The sequence below is a fragment of the Balaenoptera physalus genome, assembly GCF_965194825.1.
Source record: "Balaenoptera physalus genome assembly, chromosome: 1".
Taxonomy (NCBI): domain Eukaryota; kingdom Metazoa; phylum Chordata; class Mammalia; order Artiodactyla; family Balaenopteridae; genus Balaenoptera; species Balaenoptera physalus.
The window spans coordinates 97,572,366-97,592,540 of NC_138882.1; the positions used below are offsets into that span (position 1 = coordinate 97,572,366).

At 36.4% G+C, this 20,175-nt stretch overlaps 1 protein-coding gene and 1 pseudogene across 4 annotated transcripts in view; one reads left to right on the forward strand and one right to left on the reverse strand.

Annotated features, from left to right (window-relative positions):
* CTTNBP2NL (CTTNBP2 N-terminal like) overlaps nucleotides 1–20,175 on the reverse strand; it is a 69,112-nt gene that overhangs the window by 30,928 nt on the left and 18,009 nt on the right. The gene's annotated exons all lie outside the window — the stretch shown is intronic.
* Nucleotides 267–19,606, forward strand: LOC309660003 (small kinetochore-associated protein pseudogene; annotated as a pseudogene). The gene is made up of 2 exons (XR_014268640.1): nucleotides 267–1,169; nucleotides 11,058–19,606. The product of XR_014268640.1 is annotated as a small kinetochore-associated protein pseudogene (transcript).

The following is a 20,175-nucleotide window of genomic DNA, read 5'->3' on the forward strand; positions in this document are numbered from 1 at the left end:
GCGGCTGCAGCTTCTAGTAAAGCTTCCAGGCTAGCTTGTGTTTCTGGATCTACTGTCCTGAGGTCTGCACCATCAGCAGCACCTGGCAAGAGGAACTTGGAAGCCATTTCCAGCATTGGATTTTCCAAATCCTCCTGATCCAAAATGAAAGACTCCACCTTTTACAGCACAGCTTTCGCCGGGGGAGACGGGCGCCTCGGACACCCGGAGGCCCGGCGATCTAAGACTGCGAGGAGTTATTTTTATTTCTCGGCGCTCGGTGTTTTTCTCTTTCTGACTTACTTCACTCTGTATGACAGACTCTAGGTCCATCCACCTCACTACAAATAACTCAATTTCATTTCTTTTTATGGCTGAGTAATATTCCATTGTAAATATGTGCCACATCTTCTTTATCCATTCATCTTTCGATGGACACTTAGGTTGCTTCCATGTCCTGGCTATTGTAAACAGTGCTGCAATGAACACTGTGGTACATGTCTCTTTGAATTATGGTTTTCTCACGGTATAATGGCAACCTATTTTTTGAGGCTTGAATACATTCAAGTTAAACTTAAAGGGCCTTAACTTACTCTCTCGGATGACAAATATTTCTGAAGAGCTTACCAGGTTCTAGATATCTGGGATGCAATGCAGCAAGATAAACAAAGTACCTGCCCCTCATGAAGCTTATATTTACTGAAAAAAAGAAATATGAAATATAAAGAGAGATGAAAATATATAATCTGTGAAGCGTATCAGCACAATAGACAAATTATTACTAATCTAGTGCAAAGAAAAAGAGAAATCACGTTAAGTATGATTCAACTGTACAAAAATTTACTAGGTATGCTTATATGAGAAGTTCTATACATGAAGTTTCAAATCAGTAAGAAGAAACTTCTGAATTAAATAATAACACTATCTCTTACTCATTTCTACCAATGAATTCAGTCTTTTGTTGAACAGACAACATGTTAGGTATTGAATTAAATTAAAAAATTTTTTTGGAACTTATGCATATTTTAGCACTCATTGGGTGAAGTTGATTTTTGAGGCAGAAAATACTTTTTGTTGTTGTTGTTGTTTTTTTTAATAAATTTATTTATTTTTGGCTGCGTTGGGTCTTTGTTGCTGCGTGTGGGCTTTCTCTAGTTGCGTCAAGCAGGGGCTACTCTTCGTTGCGGTGCGTGGGCTTCTCACTGCGGTGGCTTCTCTTGTTGTGGAGCACGGGCTCTAGGCACGTGGGGTTCAGTAGTTGTGGTGCATGGGCTCAGCAGTTTTGGCTCGCAAGCTCTAGAGCGTAGGCTCAGTAGTTGTGGGGCATGGACTTAGCTGCTCCACAGCATGTGGGATCTTCCCGGACCAGGGCTCGAACCCCAGTCCCCTGCATGGGCAGGCGGATTCTTAACCACTGTGCCACCACGGAAGCCCCTTGTTGTTAAATGATGAAATATTATGAACTACATACATGAAACTGAAGACAAGAAAAATACTTTGAAGGGCTGTAGGTCTCTTGCTATGATATTAAAATTTCCTAAAATTTTAATCATGTGGCTTCTCATACATATGTTGTCAGCTTTACTTAATTTGAGTCCATGACCTGTGAAAGAATCTACTCTGGAAGAATAACTTTTAGGTATCCTGCACAAAGGCAGAATTTGAAAATTAGTCAGAAATTTAGTCTGCTGTTTTGGGGAGAAAATCAGGGATATAGAGGTAGCAAGCTCATGCTTTCCCTAGGCATGCTATACTTGTCTCTACTCCCTTAACTATATATTAGAATTAACACAGACTTCTGTGAGAAGTATAATCTATCTAGAAGATCGTTAAAAAGTAAATGTTGTTCTTAACTCCTTGCCATCCCATTGCTCACACTATATTTCTTACAAATATAATTTTTATTTTAATTTCATCATTAGTGAATGACTATTTTCTCATAAAATTTTAATTCCATAGATAAAGCTGAAGTCCTTCCTAAACATAACCCAATCTCTCTTTCTTTTCCAAAGGTTCTTAGTATGATGGGCATCCTTCTAGACCTTTTCCAAGCACAGATATGTGTGTAGGGGTGTGTGTGTGTGTGTGTGTGTGTGTGTGTGTGTAATTACAGAGATATTATTTTCTGTAAAACTGTTCTGCAACTTGTTTTCACTTACTGTGTCTTAGAGAACTTTCTAAGTCAGTAAGTACATAGCTTTTTTTCCTCTTTAAAAAAAAAGCAATTGCATAATATTCCATAATAAGGATGTACCAGTTACACACCTATACTTTACTGATGGATATTTTAGGCTGTTTATAGTTTTCAAATACTATATTAAACAATACTGAAATGAGCATCCTTGTGCAGATACAAGAATAGTTTGGTGGAACAGATTTACTGCTGTGCTTTTCTAAGGAAATAATTTCCTATATAATAAAATTCTCAGCTTGATTCTATAAATGCTCCTCTTCCATAAAGATTTTCAATGAACACACAAGATGGTTTCCTCCTATTCTTTCAAGTTACTCCTACAACTGGCTGAACTGAAATACTAAATGATGGACCACAGGCTTTAACTTTAGAAGCAACCTCTTTGTCTTTGTTTCTTTTCTCTTTATGGGGGCAACTAGAAATAACCTCTGATTAATCCCAAATCACAAGGCTAACACATGCAAGGAAGACACAATAAGAGGAAGTCAAAATAACAGGAATAAGCTGTTTCCCTTTTTTATTTGTTTTAGTTTCAGGCTGAAAAATGCAATGAAATTCCCCACTGCAGTACTCTTTTCTGAAGCTTTCCCCAACTGCTAGAGAACTGTATATTCTCTAAATAGGTAGCATTTTACAATCTGAATTCCCCCTTTCTTTCCTCAAAGACATAAGAAAAATAGCCCACAGGAAGATGCCAGTTAAATGATAAATGTGCTTATTTTTCTGGCACCTTTATTCTTAAACCCCCTAAATGCCACAATTCATAATGTACATGATGACATGTGATAAAAAGCTATGTCTTATTTTTTCATTTACTATTATCTTAGAGAATAGCAAATAGCTGATCAATTACTGAGTTCATTATTATATGAGGCCCAATGTTTTTCTGAATGCAACAAAGATACTTAATTACTTAAGAATGTAGGCTTCTTTTTTACAGATACCCAATTTATAAACATCCCATACATATGACCAGCCTTTCCTGCTTCTTTTGGCTCTTTTGTGCCAGAGTACCCTACCACCAAATCTGGTACTTTCCTTTCACTAATTTCATTCCCTTCCCAGGGCAGACCATTTTGGGAGCTCCTACCATTCTCAAGGGAACCAAGTCAAGGGGCAGGAAGGAAGAGGCTTTGTGAAATGTATTTCTGGCTTCACCAGTTAAAACTTAATACTGTTTCTTTTTTCTTTTACTGTGCACACTGTTCTGTGCCTTATTTTTTAACTTACTATACGTTGGAGAATGTTATACATAAAGATCTAGCTCTCATAAAGATCTTCTCTTTAAAGGTTGCATACTATTCTACTGTACAATATATCATAATTTACTGACCAGAACCATAATACGTAAGTTGTTTTTGGCATTTTGCTATGACAATGCTGCAATAAATATCCTTACACTTACACTTTATTGTACATGTCTAAGTACATCTATAGCAAAAATTTCTAGATGTGGATCATGAAACTAGGTTAGTGGGGGTCACAGTCAGCATTTAAAAAAAATAAAATACAAAAGAAAATAGTGTAGTATAACATGGTATAGTGTAAATATCATACATAGTATAATAAAACATACAGTGTACATTTTAGTGAAATTTTTGTTTTAGCTAATATATGTATGTGGGTGTGTTTGTGTGTCCTGGATTGTGGCAAAATGGTGAAATGTATTTAATAAAACATTTGGAGGATGTGGGGAAGGCACCCCCACTAACCTGACAGTCGAGTTGCGGAATTGCCTGGGTCCGCCTCTCCGTTCAACGAGCCATTATGTCCTCTCCATGACCTCCTCCAGCTGGATTTTAGCTTGGACAAACCACTCTCCCTGCCCCACTGTTGGTCCACCACTGGAAAGAATAATTACTGTGGGGCTGACAGAGTCTTGGTGCTCTGGCCGGGTGTCAGGCCTGTGCCTCTGAGGTGGGAGAGCTGAGTTCAGGACATTGATCCACCAGAGACCTCCCGGCTCCACATAATATCAAATGGAGAAAGCTCTCCCAGAGATCTCCATCTCAATGCTAAGACCCAGCTCCACTCAACAACAAGCAAGCTCCAGTGCTGGACACCCTATGCCAAACAACTAGCAAGACAGAAACACAACACCACCCATTAGCAGAGAGGCTGCTTAAAATCATAATAAGGTCACAGACACCCCAAAACACACCACTGGACGTGGTCATGCACACCAGGAAGACAAGATCCAGCCTCATCCACCAGAACACAGGCACTAGTCCCCTCCACCAGGAAGCCTACACAACCCACTGAACCAGCCTTACCCACTGGGGGCAGACACCAAATACAACGGGAACTATGAACTTGCAGCCTGTGAAAAGGAGACCACAAACACAGTAAGTTAGGCAAAATGAGAAGACAGAGAAACACACAGCAGCTGAAGTAGCAAGGTAAAAACCCACCAGACCAAAAAAATGAAGAGGAAAGAGGCAGCCTACATGAAAAAGAATTCAGAGTAATGATAGTAAAGATGATCCAAAATCCAGGAAACAGAATGGGGAAAATACATGAAACATTTAACAAGGACCTAGAAGAACTAAAGAGCAAACCATCAATGATGAACAACACAATAAATGAAATTAAAAATTCTCTAGGAGGAATCAATAGCAGAATAACTGAGGCAGAAGAACGAATAAGTGACCTGGAAGATAAAATAGTGGAAATAACTACTGCAGAGCAGAATAAAGAAAAAATAATGATAAGAATTGAGGACAGTCTCAGAGACCTCTGGAACAACATTAAATGCACCAACATTCGAATTATAGGGGTCCCAGAAGGAGAAGAGAAAAAGAAAGGGACTGAGAAAATATTTGAAGAAATTATAGTTGAAAACTTCCCTAATATGGGAAAGGAAATAGTCAATCAAGTCCAGGAAGTGCAGAGAGTAACATACAGGATAAATCCAAGGAGAAACACGCCAAAACATATATTAATCAAACTACCAAAAATTAAATACACAGAAAAAATATTAAAAGAGGCAAGGGAAAAGCAACAAATAACATACAAGGGAATCCCCATAAGGTTAACAGCTGATCTTTCAGCAGAAACTCTGCAAGCCAGAAGGGAGTGGCAGGACATATTTAAAGGGATGAAAGGGAAAAAACCTATAACCAAGATTACTCTACCCACAAGGATCTCATTTAGATTTGAAGGAGAAATTAAAACCTTTACTGACAAGCAAAAGCTAAGAGAATTCAGCCCCACCAAACCAGCTTTACAACAAATGCTAAAGGAACTTCTCTAGGCAGGAAACACAAGGAAAAGACCTACAATAACAAACCCAAAACAATTAAGAAAATGGGAATAGGAACATACATATCGATAATTACCTTAAATGTAAATGGATTAAATGCTCCAACCAGAAGACACAGACTGGCTGAATGGACACAAAAACAAGACCTGTATATATGCTGTCTACAAGAGACCCATTTCAGACCTAGGGACACATACAGACGGAAAGTGAGGGAAGGAAAAACATATTCCATGCAACAGAAATCAAAAGAAAGCTGGAGTAGCAATTCTCATATCAGACAAAATAGACTTTAAAATAAAGACTAATACCAGAGAAAAAGAAGGACACTACATAATGATCAAGGGATCAATCCAAGAAGAAGATATAACAATTGTAAATATTTATGCACCCAACATAGGAGCACCTCAATACATAAGGCAAATGCTAACAGCCATAAAAGGGGAAATAGACAGTAACACAATCATAGTGGGGGACTTGAACACCCCACTTTCACCAATGGACAGCTCATCCAAAATGAAAATAAATAAGGAAACACAAGCTTTAAATGATACATTAAACAAGATGGACTTAACTGATATTTATAGGACATTCCATCCCAAACCAACAGAATACACTTTCTTCTCAGGTGCTCATGGAACATTCTCCAGGATAGATCATATCTTGGGTCACAAATCAAGCCTTCGTAAATTTAAGAAAATTGAAATCGTATCAAGTATCTTTTCCGACCACTACACTGTGAGACTAGATATCAATAACAGGAAAAAACCTGTAAAAAATACAAACACATGGAGGCTAAACAATACACTACTTAATAACCAAGAGATCACTGAAGAAATCAAAGAGGAAATCAAAAAATACCTAGAAACAAATGACAATAAAAACACGACTACCCAAAACCTATGGGATACAGTAAAAGCAGTTCTAAGACAGAAGTTTATAGTAATACAATCCTACCTCAAGAAACAAGAAACATCTCAAATCAACAACCTAACCTTACACCTAAAGCAATTAGAAAAAGAAGACCAAAAAAACCCCAAAGTTAGCAGAAGGAAAGAAATCATAAAAATCAGATCAGTAATAAATGAAAAAGAAATGAAGGAAACGATAGCAAAGATCAGTAAAGCTAAAAGTTGGTTCTTTGAAAAGATAAACAAAATTGATAAACCATTAGCCAGACTTATCAAGAAAAAAAGGAAGAAGACTCAAATCAACAGAATTAGAAATGAAAAAGGAGAAGTAACAACTGACACTGCAGAAATGCAAGGGATCATGAGAGATTACTACAAGCAACTACATGCCAATAAAATGGACAACCTGGAAGAAATGGACAAATTCTTAGAAAACCACAACCTTCCAAGACTGAACCAGGAAGAAATAGAAAATATAAACAGACCAATCACAAGCACTGAAATTGAGACTGTGATTAAAAATCTTCCAAAAAACAAAAGCCCAGGACCAGATGGCTTCACAGGCAAATTCTATCAAAGATTTAGAGAAGAGCTAACACCTATCCTCCTCAAACTCTTCCAAAATATAGCAGAGGGAGGAACATTCCCGCACTCATTCTACAAGGCCACCATCACCCTGACACCAAAACCAGACAAAGATGTCACAAAGAAAGAAAACTACAGGCCAGTATCACTGATGAACACAGATGCAAAAATCCTCAACAAAATACTAGCAAACAGAATCCAGCAGCACATTAAAAGAATCATACACCCTGATCAAGTGTGGTTTATCCCAGGAATGCAAGGATTCTTTAATATATGCAAATCAATCAATGTGATACACCATATTAACAAATTGAAGGAGAAAAACCATATGATCATCTCAATAGATGCAGAAAAAGCTTCTGACAAAATTCAACACCCATTTATGATAAAAACCCTCCAGTAAATAGGCATAGAGGGAAGTTACCTCAACATAATAAAGGCCATATATGACAAACCCACAGCCAACATTGTTCTCAATGGTGAAAAACTGAAACCATTTCCTCTAAGATCAGGAATAAGATAAGGGTGTCCACTCTCATCACTATTATTCAACGTAGTTTTGGAAGTTTTAGCCTCAGCAATCAGAGAAGAAAAAGAAATAAAAGGCATCCAAATCGGAAAAGACGAAGTAAAGCTGTCACTGTTTGCAGATGACATGATACTATACAAAGAGAAATCTCTTGCATTCCTATACACTAATGATGAAAAATCTGAAAGAGAAATTAAGGAAACACTCCCATTTACCACTGCAACAAAAAGAATCAAATACCTAGGAATAAACTTACCTAAGGAGACAAAAGACCTGTATGCAGAAAACTATAAGACACTGATGAAAGAAAGTAAAGATGATACAAACAGATGGAGACATGTACCATGTTCTTGGATTGGAAGAATCAACATTGTGATAATGACTATACCACCCAAAGCAGTCTACAGATTCAGTGCAATCCCTAGGCATTTTTCACAAAACTAGAACAAAAAATTTCACAGTTTGTATGGAAACACAAAAGACCCCAAATAGCCAAAGCAATCTTGAGAAAGAAAAACGGAGCTGGAGGAATCTGGCTCCTTGACTTCAGACTATACTACAAAGCTACAGTAATCAAGACAGTATGGTACTGGCACAAAAACAGAAATATAGATCAATGGAACAGGATAGAAAGCCCAGAGGTAAACCCACGCACATATGGTCACCTTATCTTTGATAAAGGAGGCAAGAATACACAGTGGAGAAAAGACAGTCTCTTCAATAAGTGGTGCTGGGAAAACTGGACAGCTACATGTAAAAGAATGAAATTAGAACACTCCCTAACACCACACACAAAAATAAGCTCAAAATGGATTAAAGACCTAGGTGTAAGGCCAGACACTATAAAACTCTTAGAGGAAAACACAGGCAGAACACTCTGTGACATAAATCACAGCAAGATCCTTTTTGACCCACCTCCTAGAGAAATGGAAATAAAAACAAAAATAAACAAATGGGACCTAATGAAACGTAAAAGCTTTTGCACAGCAAAGGAAACCATAGCCAAGATGAAAAGACAACCTTCAGAATGGGAGAAAACATTTGCAAATGAAGCAACTGACAAAGGATTAATCTCCAAAATTTACAGGCAGTTCATGCAGCTCCATGTCAAAAAAACAATCTAATCCAAAAATGGGCAGAAGACCTAAACAGATATTTCTCCAAAGAAGATATACAGATTGCCAACAAACACATGAAAGGATGCTCAACATCACTAATCATTAGAGAAATGCAAATCAAAAGTACAATGAGGTATCACCTCACACCAGTCAGAATGGCTATCATCCAAAAATCTACAAACAAGAAATGCTGGAGAGGGTGTGGAGAAAAGGTGTACTGTTGGTGGGAATGTAAATTGATACAGCCACTATGGAGAACAGTATGGAGGTTCCTTAGAAAACTAAAAATAGAACTACCATACGACCCAGCAATCCCTCTACTGGGCATATACCCTGAGAAAACCATAATTCGAAAAGAGTGATGTACCACAGTGTTCACTGCAGCTCTATTTACAATAGCCAGGACATGGAAGCAACCTAAGTGTCCATCGAAAGATGAATGGATAGAGAAGATGTGGCACATATATACAATGGAATATTACTCAGCCATAAAAAGAAACGAAATTGAGTTATTTGTAGTGAGGTGGATGGATCTAGAGACTGTCATACAGACTGAAGTAAGTCAGAGAGAGAAAAACAAATACCATATGCTACAACATATATATGGAATCTTAAAAAAAAAAAAAAAGTTTCTGAAGAACCTAGGAGCAGGACAGGAATAAAGATGCAGATGTAGACAATGGACTTGAGGACACGGGGAGGGGGAAGGGTAAGCTGGGACGAACTGAGAGATTGCCATGGACTTATATATACTACCAAGTGTAAAACAGACAGCTACTGGGAAGCAGCTGCATAGCACAGGGAGATCAGCTCTGTGCTTTGTGACCACCTAGAGGGGTGGGTTAGGGAGGGTGGGAGGGAGATGCAAGAGAGAGTAGACATGGGGGTATATATATATGTATAGCTGATTCACTTTGTTATAAAGCAGAAACTAACATACCATTGTAAAGGAATTATACTCCAATAAAGATGTTAAAAAAAAAATGAAAGAGTCCAATAAAGATGTTAAAAAAAAAAGTTTGAAAGACAGCTCTTTAGACTCTGGTATGATATCTTTATCGCAGCCTTCTTTTTCCTCCCCCTAAACTCTGTGACCTTTTTATTGGATAACTTGGTAACTTAGGTTTTTCAGACAGAGACAATTCAGTTATTTAGACTGGGTTGGAAAAGTATAATATTAACAATATCAGGAACAACAAAAAAGGAAGAATTCAACTATGGTTCTATATAGCTCTAATATCTTTTCCTAACAAAGCAAATAATATATGGTTAAGTTACCTTCTTAGAGTGAGTTTTACTAAACAGATATTTGAACAGGAAGTTGTTGTACAAGCTTACTGCTATTTAAAAACAAATGTTTCTGATTTTAAATTACATATATATAATACAGAAGTTTTAATGAAAAAAATTAAAATGTAATATGATTCCACAAGGGACAACCACAAACTACAAATGTCAATCTATTTGCTTGAGTCATTTATATATATATATATATATATATATATATATATATATATATATATATATATATATATACACACACACACACAAATGTTATATAATTATATATACAGTAATCAATGTATATGGTATTCTTTATAATTGAGATTAAAGGATATATATATTTATTTTATTTTAAAAAAATTTTTCTGACAATGATTGATTGATTACTGAAGTATAGTTGATTTACAATGTTTCAGGTGTACAGCAAAGTAATTCAGTATATATATATACTTTTTCAGATTCTTTTCCATTATAGGTTATTACAAGATACTGAATATACTTTCCTGTGCTATACAGTAGGTCCTTGTTTTTTTATCTATTTTATATATAATAGTGTGTATATGTTTATCCCAAATTCTCAAGTTTTTCCTCCCTTCTTCTTTCTACTTTGCTAACCATAAATTTGTTTCCTATGTCTGCAAGTCTATTTCTGTTTTGTAAATAAGTTCATCTGTATCATTTTTTAGATTCCACATATTAGTGATAGCATATATTTGTCTTTCTCTGTCTGACTTACTTCACTTAGTATGACAATCTCTAGGTCCATCCATGTTGTTGCAAATGGCATTATTTCGTTCTTTTTCATGGCTGAGTATATATCTAGTGGAGATATATATATATCTATATATCTATATATATATATGTATCTATATATATATATATCTCCCATCTTCTTTATCCATTCATCTGCTGATAGACATTTGGGTTGTTTCCATGTCTTGGCTATTGTGAATAGTGCTGCTGTGAACATAGGGGTGCACGTACCTGTTTTTTTTGGGTTCGTTGGGTCTTTGTTGCTGTGCACGGGCTTTCTCTAGTTGTGGCGAGTGGGGGCTACTTTTCGTTGTGGTGTGTAGGCTTTACATTGCAGTGGCTTCTCTTGTTGCGGAGCAAGGGCTCTAGGTGCATGGGCTTCAGTAGTTGTGGCACATGGGCTCAGTAGCGTGGGCTCAGTAGTTGTGGCTCACGGGCTCTAGAGCGCAGGCTCAGTAGTCGTGGCGCATGGACTTAGTTGTTCCACAGCATGTGGGATCTTCCCAGACCAGGGATCGAACCCATGTCCCCTGCATTGGCAGGCGGATTCTTAACCACTGCGCCACAACAGAAATTCCTCATGTACCATTTTGAATTATAATTTTGTCTGGATATATGCCCAGGACTGGGATTGCTGGATCATATGGTAACTCAATTTTTAGTTTTTTTGAGAAACCTCTATATGGTTCTCCACAGTGGCTGCACAGATTTACATTCCCACCAACAGTGTAGGAGGGTTCCCTTTTATGCACACCTTTTCCAGCATTTATAATTTGTAGACTTCTTCATGATGGCCATTCTGACCAGTGTGGGGCGGTACTTCATTGCAGTTTTGATTTGCATTTCTCTAATAATTAGCAATGTCGAGCATCTTTTCAGATGGCTATTGGTCATCTGCATGTCTTCTTTGGAGAAATGTCTATTTAGGTCTTCTGCCGATTTTTTGATTGGGTTGTTTTTTTCATATTGAACTGTATAAGCTGTTTGTATATTTTGGAGATTAAGCCCTTGTTGGTTGCATTGTTTGCAAATATTTTCTCCCATTCCGTAGACTGTCTTTTCATTTTGTTTATGGTTTCCTTTGCTGTGCAAAAGCTTTTAAGTTAAACTAGGTCACACTTGTTTATTTTTGCTTTTGTTTCCATTACTCTAGGAGACCTATCCAAAAAAATATTGCTGCAATTTATGTCAAAGAGTGTTCTGCCTATGTTTTCCTCTAATAGTTTTAGAGTATCGCTCTTACATTTAGGACTTTAATCAATGACCTAAAAACATTTAGGTCTTTAATTCTGAGCTTATTTTTGTGTACGGTGATAGAGGATGTTCTAATTTCATTCTTTTACATGTAGCTGTCCAGTTTTTCCAGCACCACTTATTGAAGAGACTGTCTTTTCTCCACTGTATATTCTTGCCTCCTTTGTTGTAGAGTAACTGACCAAGAGTGCATGGGTTTATTTCTGGGCTTTCTATCCCGTTCCACTGATCTATGTGTCTGTTTTTGGGCCAGTACCACACTGTTTTGACTGCTGTAGCTTTATCATATAGTCTGAAGTCAGGAAGCGTGATTCCTCCAGGCCTGTTCTTCTTTCTCAAGACTGTTTTGGCTATTTGGGGTCTTTTGTGTTTCCATAAAAATTAAAAAAAATTTTGTTTCAGTTCTGTGAAAAATGCCATTGGTAATTTGATAGTGATTGTATTGAATCTGTAGATTGCCTTGGGTAGTGTGGTCATTTTAACAAGACAGATTCTTCCAATCCAAGAACACGATATGTCTTTCCATCTGTTTGTGCGGTCTTCAATTTCTTTCATCAGTGTCTTATAGTTTTCAGAATACAGGTCTTCTGTCTCCTTAGGTAGGTTTATTTCCTAGGTATTTTATTCTATTCGATTCTAAAGGATATATTTAATGTTATGATCTGCTTCATAAATTTAGCATTACACTGTAGGAACACTACATGTCATTAGAAGTTCCTCATATGCATCATATATATATTTTTAAAATAGATTTATTTATTTATTTTTGGCTGCATCGGGTCTTCGTTGCTGCATGTTGGCTTTTCTCTGGTTGCGGCGAGCAGGGGCTACTCTTTGTTGCGATGCACGGGCTTCTCATTGCTGTGGCTTCTCTTGTTGTGGAGCACAGGCTCCAGGCGTGCAGGCTTCAGCAGTTGCAGCACATGGGCTCAGTAGTTGTGGCTCGCGGGCTCTTCAGCGCAGGCTCAGTAGTTGTGGTGCACAGGCTTAGTTGCTCGCGGCACGTGGAATCTTCCCAGACTAGGGCTCAAACCCATGTCCCCTGCATTGGCAGGAGGATTTTTAACCACTGCACCACCAGGGAAGCCCTGCATCATATTTTAAAATAGCCACGTAATAGTCCACCATGTGGATGTACCACTCAATTCATACAGCCATTAACCAAGAGTTTTACTTTTTATAGAGAATTTATTGGAGCTAGATCAATATAACTATGTTATCATGGGATGTTTGGTGGGTAATCTGAAGTAACTTACAGAAAATGTTTTTTTCTAAATATACTTTCACATAACACCATATAGACTGTAGCAACTCTCCTCAATAAATAGGTGTCCTGAGATTAATAAATTCAATAAAAGAAACCAATGTTGAATTTTTTAATTCAAAAGCACGAAACAGAAATAACAGTATTTCTACCTATTCTTCAATAACTGGCTCTGGAGCTGCATTCAGATATAGGGGATGTCAGTAATAAATGGAGCCTCCTTTAAAATAAATTTTCTTCCTGTGGTCCAAATTAACACTGAGAAAAATAATGTTTTCTGGGAAATAATAAAGGAATAGTACATTTTGATGTCTATTTCCTGACTATTGATATGATATACTAAAATACAATTTAAATGATTTAACTTAAAAAGATAATAGTTAAGCTTGTTTCAAATAGATAAACTGCTTTTGTTACTCCTAGGAAAGACGTAATAATATTCTGTCAGAAGGTGAAAAAAATGTACATATTGTTTTTCTTCTTTGGAAAAATTATTTATCATAAGAAGCCAATAAACTATCAAAACTATTAAAGTCAAAGGATAAAACTTGCTTTAAAGGAGAGCAGTTCATTAAAGCAGCAGAGGTTTTTTTTCGGGTTTCTCTTTTGGAAATGTTTATGATTTTTAAGTTACAGTTAACTTTTGCCACTGGGAAAATAATTTAATTACTAAACTCTACTCCACAAAATTATAAAGTTAAATTAGAGAATTCTAGTTTCTAAAAAGTCGTAGAACAAAGCTGAAAAAGTTACTCCACATCAATATACTTGATCTAACAGAAGGTCAATAAGAAAGGGGATGAAGTTTCTTTTTCAGACAATATTTCAGTAAAACAGCAAGGACATAAAAACCAATTAAGTTCTCGGACGAGGCCTGAGGGCAGAAGCAGCAGGCGCCTAGGCCCCAGCAGTGCCACCTCATTATGATGACCAGAGTGGTTAAGACAGTGTACACCCTGCAGCCCTCCTCTGTGCTATAAGCAGTGGCCTGCCCACAGATGCACAAACTCGAGCCACTTCTAAGAACCTATTTCCTGTAAAGTCCAAAGAAGTTGATGTTTCCAGACCTCATTCAAGAGGTTCAGATAACGATGTTACAAAAATCATCAAACCAAGACGAGAGAATGGGCAGGTTAAAGCTACAGACACTGCCACCAGGAAGAGCTACAAACTATTGAGTAAACTGAAATCAGAGGAAGAGCTCAAGGATAAGAACAAGCTCTTAGAGGCCATCAACAAGCAGTTGCACCAAAAGTTGACTGAAACTCAGGGAGAGCTAAAGGACCTGACCTAAAAGGTGGAGCTGCTGGAGAAGTTTCAGGGCAACTGTTTGGCAATTTTGGAGAGCAAGGGTCTCAACCCAGGACAGGTCTTAAAGCTAAAGCTGAAGATGAAAGAAGAAAGGGCCCAGTTCCTGCAACAATAGACCTTATGTAACAGTAAAGTAAATGATTTTACAACAGCCCTTGAGGAAATGGAGCAGCTATTAGAAATGTGATAAAAAGCAGGTGGCCACATGGCTCCCTCTTGGGGATAAACTCTCAGAGGAAGCCCCTTAGGACATCTGCTTCTTGGCCATGATCTTCTAGGACTCACCATTCCCAGAATGAAAACAGTTTCTGCTGTAGGATTAAGGACAGTTTATGCTGGAATGGCAGTTCCTTCTTTAAGCAAGCATTCCCCTTCAGATTGGCCAGCTATCCTGAATCTCACAGTACATAATTGAGGCCTAAGAAGAGAGGGGGCCTGGAAGCTCGGATCAACCTTCTAGGCAACAAAGCAGCACAGCATTAGAATCAGGAGACTAAATCAGCCACAGCCAGAGAATCCAAAAGGTCACATTCAGATGTGCAGGAAGAACAGTGGAGCACAGGTGCTCCACGGGAGTTATCACTGAGGAGCCCTGCAGTCCCCCCGTAACTTGGAACACATTCTGTCCCATCCTGGTTGGGCTCTATAACCTCACTGTAAATTTATGAACTTGAAGTTACCTGAAATGGCTTAATAAATGGGGTGAAGGTATAGATAGTAATAACACCTATGAAACAATACACCTTGGAGCTTTTAATCTTAAAAAAAAAAAATTAAGTTCTCAATAGATACAGAAAAAGCACATGACAAAATCTAATATCCATTCCTGATAAAAACTCTCAGCAAACTAGGAATAGGACATTTCCTCAAACTGATAAAGAACATCTATGAAAACCTGCAGCCAGCATATTTAATGATGAAAGACTGAGTGTTTCCTCCCTAAGATCGGGAATAAGACAAAGATATCCACGTTACTTCTACTTGACGTTGTACTAGAGGTTCTACCCAATGCAACAAGGCAAGAAAAAGAAATGAAAGGAAATCAGATGAGAAAGAAATAAGTAAAATTGTCTTTATTTGCAAACATGATTGTAGAAAATTCAATGAAGTTTATAAAAAAGCTATTAGAACTAATAAGTGAGATTAGGAAGATGCAGGATAAAGGATCAATATACAAAATCAATTTCATGTCTGTATAACAGCAATAAACAATCAGAAATTTACATTTAAAACTGCCATTTATAATATCATAAAAATATGAAATAGTGATAAATCTGACAAAAGATGTTAAAGACCTATACAATCAGAACTATAAAGCACTGCTGAGAGATCTAAGTAAATGGAGAGAAGTAACCATGTTCATGGATCATCAAATACAATATTGTTAAGATGTGAATTTTCCCCAAACTGATCTATAGAGTCAATGCAATTCCAATTAAAATTCGAATAGGATTTTTTTGAAAAATTGATAAGCTGATTCTAAAATTTATATGGAAATGCCAAGAACCATGAATAACCAAAACAACTTTCAAAAAGAACACAAGTTGGAGGATTAACACTACCTAATTTTAAGACTTTCATAAAAGGTCACAGTAATCAAGACAATGTAGTATGGGCAACAAGGTAGACAAATAGAGCAATGAAACAGAACAGGGTGTCCAGAAATAAACCCCAAAATATATAGAAAATGGATTGTGACAAAGGTGCCAAGGCCATCTACAGAGGAAGGATAGCCTTTATAACAAATGGGGCTAGAACAACTGAATATCCATATGTAAAAAAAATTTTATTTGATTCATATATTGTACCATATAACAAAATTAACTGAAGTTGTATCACAGACCCAAGTGTAAAACTTAAATCTATAAAATTACAGAAATATAGGAGAAAACCTTTCTGACCTTGGTTTAGGCAAAGATTTCTTATATGACACTAAATCTTAGTTATGTGATACTAAAAGCAAAATCCATAAAAGAAACATTGATAAATTGGACTTCATCAAAATGAAAAATTTATGCTCTTCAAAAGATACAGTTAAGAGTATGAAATGACAAGCCACAGACCGGGAGAAAATACTTGCAAGGCGTATTAAAGTACTTGAATCCAGATATATAAGGAATGCTCAAAACTCAGTAATGAGAAAACAGCTCAATTTAAAAAATGGACAAAAGATCTGAACAAATATTTTATGAAGAAAACAACACAGATGGCAAATAATCACATGGAAAGATGCTCAACATCATTAGTCAATAGGGAAATGCAAATTAAAACTGCAATGAGATATTACATACCTGTTAGAATGCTAAAATTAAAACGACTGGCCATATCAAGTGTTGGTAAAGATGTGGAGCAAATGGAACTCTTATACATGCTGGTGGGGATGTAAATGGTAAAACTACTTTGGAAAACAGTTTGGCAGTTTCCTAAAAAGTTAAACATATTCCAATCCATTTCTAGGTATTCATCCAAAAGAAATAAAAGCACATTTCCATACAAAGCCTTATATATGAATGTTCATAGCAGCTTTATTTGCAATAGTCCAGAACTGGAAACAATGTAAATGTTCACTAACAGATGAACAGACAAAACAAACTGTGGTACATACATACAACGGACACTACTTGGTAATAAAAGGAATGAACTATCAATACAACATCAACATGGATCTCAAGATAATTATGCTGAGTCAAAGAACCAGCCCCCCCCCCCAAAAAAGGTTACGTTCTGTATGATTCTACTTATATAAAATTCCAGAAAATGTAAACTAATCTCTAGAGGATTAGTGGTTTTGGGGTGGGGGGGTGTGGGGAAGGTTAGCTAAAGGGGTTGCAAAGGGGCACAAGGAAAATTTGAGGGGTGATGGATATGTGTACTATCTTGATTGTAGTAATGGTTTCATGCGGGATATGTATATCAAAACATCAATTTGTATACATTAGATATATGCAGCTTATTGTATGTCAGTTTTACCTCAATAAAGTGAAATAAAAAAACAAAATATAACAAATATGTCAAATCGAGCAATAGAGAAGCAAAGAAATCAATGGAAAAAAAATCAATTTGAAAAAAGTTTCCACAGTGTCTGTATTTCCTGTTTTCATTATAAAGAGAGAGAGAAGGGAATGCAGTATGACATCTGTTCCATGCCCCACAGTACACCCTTAACCCTTGCCAGCTGTCTCAAAATACATGCTTTTGGTTGTGAGGGTGGGGATGGATCAACTCAAAACCATCAATTCCCATAAGAAAAACAAGCTACAGTGCAAGCCCTTCTGATAACAAAGATTTAATTTAAAATGCTCATCTTTCTTATGAAGGACAGCATTATTATCAGTACATCTTGCTTTATGGAATATACCTTTGTTCCTAAATGGATGAACTTTAAAACTTATGCTCTAATAATAACAACTAACAGTAAATGAGCACTGAGTATGTCGATTAGCATTTGCTATCTCATTTAATTATTGTGATAACCGTACCATTCCACCATATAGCTTAACAGGGTAAGTAACTTGGTCTACGATCACACAGCGATTAAATGGCAGAGCTCAAACCTAAGTATGTCTGATATGAACGCTCATGCTCTTAACAGCTACACTTAACTGAATGTTCTAGTTGATAGTTTTGTAGAGTGCCTAGTAATTATCTTTATGCTTCTTTTTTGAAAAGCTAGGATTTCATGTACGCACATTACTCAGAGAAGTAGGAATAAAAAATATCAGCAATTCCAACTATATAAAACACATAAAAACTTGGCCCCAAATGGCCACTGATTAACTCCCTTCTAAAAACATGTTTCACAGTAAAGGTTATGAATGTAAATCTAAAAACCCCATAATTCAATTCCCTAAATAAAGTTCTACTTGCTTCTTAATATCCCAGTTCTTATCCACGCAGAAACTGGACTTCTTTCAGTTATAAGCTTATGTTCATGTGATGTTTATTAAAGATTTAAACTACCTACTCCAATCCTAAAAGCTCTTCCTAAAAACATCTATCAAAATGGGATCATTTTTGGTCAAAGAATTGTTAGGTCCAGGCTTATGGGTGACAAAGAATGCTTCAACTTTGAGTACATTTAAGTATATTCATGGATCTGTTATTTTTTTTTAACGCAAACACACTTAACAAGCTTACTAGTATAGGACAATGCATGTTTTTTGCTAAATTCAATTTAACTTTCCTCATCTCAGACCAGCCTTTATAATAATCTGCTTCCATAATAAGCACAAGGCCATGACCAAAAGCAGATGTCAGATTCAACCTACAGTGAACTTGTATTTGTGTTTTTCTTGAGCCACAGCACCTTCCATAACTTTTGTTTGTTCTATATTTTTGGCACTGCCACAAGATCCTTATAATTATTATTATTTTAAGAATATTTTTGGCAAACGTAAATCATTTATTGTTAACACAGACATATATGTAATATTTAGATTTTTTATTTTTAATTCTGGCTGTTTAAAAAACTCACAGTAGTTAAATATTACAGTCTCATACTCTAAATATATTTCTAACTTTGTCCTGTCTACAACATTTTTGTCTGTAAATTTTCTTGCCTGGGGAATTCTGCAATGGCCTTTGGCCAAAACCAACAAATTTATATCCTAGATGTTAAAAGAGTTATACCTGTTTTATGACTGAGGCATCAGTGGAAAGGAATTCAAGACTCTAAGCTAATTCTATGTGAAAGTTGTAATACTTTACCATTTATTATTGCAGAAGCAATTTAAAGAATGCTTTAAAATAAAATGATACTAATACAGGGTATATTCTACTTAGTCATAGCTAAGTGTAGTTTGCATCAGATCTCAGACATGCAGATATAACATGCCCAATGTGGAAGACTCAAACTATTTAATCTGACTTTTTATTGGCAGTCAAATCTATTTTCCAAATTTTAAAAATTAAGGTTCCCTCATCTTCTTCTAGAGTAGTCAGACCCTGCTGGGAAGCTTTCCCTAGATTTTCTTAGAATTAATGAACTCGGCCTCTCTTGCTGAACTGTGTGGTTCCACCCCAAACTCCCCTGGACAGTTCATGAGCAATGTAATCTGTTTTCACTGTGGAAGGGATTCCCATAGTGTTCTCATTCATGAAAATAAAGTGGTCAGATCAAAGGGAGAGACTTTCATGAAGAAGGCTTTTCTCTGATGTAATCCCTCCTAAAATAGAAAATCACTTTATATAAAGTTCAATTAGGACCAAATACAGTATAAATGGCCTCTGTAACAATTAGACTTCAAACACAGAAAAGGCTGAATATTACATTATTTTCTATCGACTTCTCTGGTTCTATGCCAAACATGTCTAGGCTGCAACAGAAGACTGAGGAGGCTCACTCTTCTGTAAAATTTTGGGGAGAAAAAGAATTACGGGGGCTCTACAAGGGTGTAGTTGCAATCTGAAACTTTGCAGAAATTTTGGAAAATGAATGAAGCTCTTTTACAATTATAACTTTATAGGTAGGATTTACTTACAAACTACAGGAAATTTTATAATACATCCCTATATAAATCTAACCCTTGCCAATGTGACCTACTATTTATTTAACAGCAACAGTGAACCATATGGTTTTGTTCAGAGATGCAAGATTAAAGAATAGATTTTATGTCTAAGAAAAATCTCTTTTAAAGGTAAGGAGAAAAAAAGATAAGCTTTTTTTTTACTTAAACATAAAGGAAAAACCAATCATAGCTATTTAGGACAAAGACCAAAACCTTTTCAATCAACT